Source organism: Bubalus kerabau, chromosome 8 (genome assembly GCF_029407905.1).
Source record: "Bubalus kerabau isolate K-KA32 ecotype Philippines breed swamp buffalo chromosome 8, PCC_UOA_SB_1v2, whole genome shotgun sequence".
Classification (NCBI taxonomy): Eukaryota; Metazoa; Chordata; class Mammalia; order Artiodactyla; family Bovidae; genus Bubalus; species Bubalus kerabau.
Window position 1 is genome coordinate 32,406,637 of NC_073631.1, and position 4,247 is coordinate 32,410,883.

Sequence of the window (4,247 nt, forward strand, 5' to 3'; positions counted from 1 at the left end):
ATGTTAATGAATTTTTGCAGTTTTTCAGGTGTGAAATTCATACAGCTTTATGTAAAAATTAGTGGGAACTTTACATTTTTTACATACAGTTACCTCCTTAGGTTAGAATCACTGCTACTTTGACTATTTAAATATAATGTCTTCTTTTATTCTTATGTAGCTCACATTTTAAAACATGTTACAATAAAGTCTTAATCTTCTAAAGCTGTTTGTCAAGGCAAAGCAAAAGTACTGATGATTGTGTTAATCCTACTAAGCAGAGAACTGCAGTATGATTAGTTTTAATCAGAACTTAAGCATCAGAAATGTACAACCTAAATTAGAAAACATGTTTTTTGACAACTAGTAATGGTTATTGTCCCTGTCCATGGGAAATTTCTTAATACTAGTCAATGAAGGCAATTGAGAATAAAAGTACTTTTATAATTAATATACTCGTACATACACTTGAAGAAACTATACCTGTAATGAATACTGACTTATAAATTGGGAAAATTGATTTCTATTTCTAGTTTCACTGATTCTGTGTTGGTTAGAAGACATATCACTTAACCTGCTGAGTCTCAGTTTTCTCATTTCTAAAACAGGGGTATTACTTGCCCTGCCAACTCCACAAGTTGGACAAAATGGCTCTGAGGCTCCAATGAGACAAGGTATATGAATCTTCCTATTTATGGAGCACCTACTGTAGTAAGAAAGGAAAACATAAGCAATAGATGCCTGATTTCAGATTATTTAGAGTACCTGAGTAGAAGAGCAAAAGTGCAAGAAGTCACTAGCACATATGGTAGGTAGAGAATTGAATATGTGTTTAATGAATTGTACAAATCATTAGTTAGGGTCAATAGGGAGTTGCAAGAAGACAAAACCTAGGGGTCTTGAGTGGATTATAAGATGATAACATGTAACAGATGTGGAATATTCTGAAGATTAAAATTTTTATTTTTCAGATTTTTTATATGTACTAAGACAGATCTAGAGCTGCACTTATTATTTGATACATGTGATAAAGCTATAGATGGAACTGTAGCATATAATATATACCTGGCAATATATATAATTAAATATGTGATATATATTATATACATATATATATAATTGAAAGGTAATTATAAGGGGAAAACCAATTGTTGGTGTTTGCTTGTATTCTTAGGTAAAAATGGTATTCTGAGGCTTAATCAGTAAATATTGCCTTGTACCAGTATGTTGTATATGTAAAAAAGGCAGCTGGCTTAAAAAAAATTTATTGAAGTAAACGGGGCTCCAAGACTGTCATTCTCTTTTGTTTGTCCGGGATGAGGTCCTGCCCACTTTGGGGCACTGGCTCTACATCTGTCATTCCATTTGCCAGTGAGTCTCAAAGTCAGGACACTACAGCTGTCCTGTTCTTTTCAGCCTTTTCTGTGATGGAAGAGATGAGATGACTAGCTGGCTGGTCAAGGCTTCATCACATATTCAGCAATTCTGTACAAGTACTATCCTGTAATTGTATTGTTCTCGCCTTTATTTGTGGAGCAGAACTTTTCACTCTGAAAGGTCATTGGAATGTTTATTTTACTATGTGTCCCTATTTAATTATTTTGCTTTGAGTTGTGTTTGTTAATAAAACAATGGTGTCAAACTGTTAGCCGTAATTTATGTTCTACCACGCACATGCATGCATTTGCATAGCCAGGAATAGTGAATGGAAGGGGAAAGAACACTGCAGTTGGAAGGTTCCGGTTAGGTTTCCTTCCAAATAAGGACTAATCTGTTGACTTCCTAAATAAGACGTGTGGACATAAGCAAAGTCTTTTGTGTTTGAAAGTAGCAAAGTCTACTAATTCAATATTAATGTCTTGGATTTGTCAGAGGAACCCAAATATAAATAATCAGATGAATTTTCTATTGGTTGGTGACTGGGCTGGTTCTGGCTAAACTAGTTTTGAGTTGGATGGAATTGGTGGAGACAAATTCGAAGTTCATTTGCACTTTCTTTTCCTTGGCTGGGATGTGTATGTGTTTGAATTAGTCTTTAATCAAACCAAAAATTTTGGTGGAGGAAGCATTGTAATGAGGCATCTCTAAGTGTGCTATGTGATAGTCCTTGCACAATTGCCATGAACTTGAATGCATAATCTTGAGGCATAGCAAGATCACACCTTTTGCCTTCTGCCTTGAGTCTCAGTTGTTTTTAACCTTGGCTGTACTATCATACTCTCTTGAGAAGGTTTCAGAAATCCAGATGTCTGGGCCGGACACTCAGAGGTTGATTTAATTGGTCTGGAATGTGGCCTGGGGGTTGGGATTCTGAAAGCTCCTCCAAAGAGTTTTGCCACGTGATTCTAACTTACAGCTGAGGTAGAAAACCACGGACACAAGGATAGACTGTTTATCGAGTGTGCTTAAGCACTTGCTTTTGAGTTTGGCATCTCCTCTCCAGGTCTTTCCTGCAGGTCTTCAGGTATAGCTGACAATCGCAAATATCTAGGGGAGAGAAGTAGGTAGGGTAAGTCACGTAAATTCAGAATGGGGCTAAAGTAAACAGGATTCAGAGCCCTGTGGTTTAAACACTTTCTCATTTAATTACCTTAATATCCTGCACTAAATAACTCCATTTGTGTTAAAACTACTGTTAGATTTTAAACATTTTTTTAAAAGGAAGTGTGATTGGCTTACAATAATATGTTGGTTCCAGGTGTACAACATACTGAAATTCTCTGTTTCTATACATTACAAAATTATCACCATGATAAGTCTAATTAGCATCTATCACCAAAAAAAGTTTTACAATATTATTAACTATCTTCCCCATGCTGTATATTTCATCCCCATAACTCATTTATTTTTCAGCTGGAAGTTGGTACTTCTTGATCTCCCTCACCAATTTCAGTAGAATTCACCTGTGAACCTGTCTGGTTTTGCACTTTTGTTTGTTGGGAGATTTTAAAATATCTGATTCAGCTTAATTACTAGTAATCAGTAAGTTCATATTTCCTTTTTCTCCCTGATTCAGTCTTGGGAGATTGTACATTTGTAGGTATTTATTTATTTCTTCTAGGTTATCCATTTTATTGGCATATAATTGTTCAAAAGTAATCTCATGATTTTTGTGTTTCTGTGGTGTTTGTTGTAACTTCTTTTTCATTTCTGATTTTATTCTGATTTTGTTTTATTTATCTGTGTCCAACAAAGAGTCAGATACACTTAGCAACTCCAGAACAATTCACTAAAACAAAACAAAACAAAACAAAACAGCATAATGGGTATAACCGCAATTTAAGATCATGAGTACCAGTAGTTAAGTGACCAGATTAAGTATATAATTTGATTGTTATTGTTGTTCTTCAGTTACTAAGTTGTGTCCAACTCTTTGCAACCCCATGAGTGATAGCATGCCAGACTTCCCTGTCTTTCACTATCTCCCTGAGTTTGTTCAGCTTATGTCCATTGAGTCAGTGATGCCAGCCAACCTTCTCATTCTCTGTCCCCCTCTTCTCTTGCCATCAGTCTTTCCCAGCATCAGGGTCTTTTTCAATGAGATGGCCTTTTGCATTAGGTGGCCAAAGTATTGGAGCTTTAGCTTCAGCATCAGTCCTTCCAATGAAAATTCAGGATTGCTTTACTTTAGTTGTAGACTGGTTTGCTCTCTTTGCTGTCCAAGGGACTCTCAAAAGTCTTCTCCACCACTATAGTTCGAAAGCATCAGTTCTTCACTGTTCAGACTTCTTGATGGTCCAGCTCTCACATCTGTACATGACTACCAGAAAAACCGTAACTTTGACTATATGGACCTTTGTTAGCAAACTGATGTCTCTGCTCTTTAGTACACTGTCTAAGTTTGTCATGGCTTACCTTCCAAGGAGTAAGGGTCTTTCATTTCATGGCTGCAGTCACCATCTTCAGTGATTTTGGAGCACAAGAAAATAAAATGGGTCAATATTTCCATTTTATCCCTATTTGCCATGAAGTGATTGGACAGCTGCCATGATCTTAGTTTTTTGAATGTTGAATTTTAAGCCAGCCTTTTCACTCCTTTTTTACCCTCATGAGAATAAAGACAACAAATCTAATTCCATTATAAAAAGCTATCTCAATGTAAATAGTTTCTGAAGAAAATGAGATTTAGGGACTTACAGTTAATACAGCAGATTGAACATGTATACTTTCTTCACTTCTCTTCAGAAACCTATCAACATCATAATGGAATAATATAAGACAGCAAAGTAGAACCAGAAAGTAAACTAGGAAATGAATAGTCTTGAAGT

General features: G+C 35.8%; 1 long non-coding RNA gene across 1 annotated transcript; it reads right to left on the reverse strand.

Moving 5' to 3' along the window:
* Window positions 1-226: 226 nt before the first annotated feature.
* Window positions 227-3,980, reverse strand: LOC129658517 (uncharacterized). The gene is made up of 3 exons (XR_008717383.1): window positions 3,835-3,980; window positions 3,453-3,739; window positions 227-2,466 (listed from the first exon to the last, which is right to left on the reverse strand). It is a non-coding gene; the product is annotated as an uncharacterized LOC129658517 (long non-coding RNA).
* Window positions 3,981-4,247: the final 267 nt, after the last annotated feature.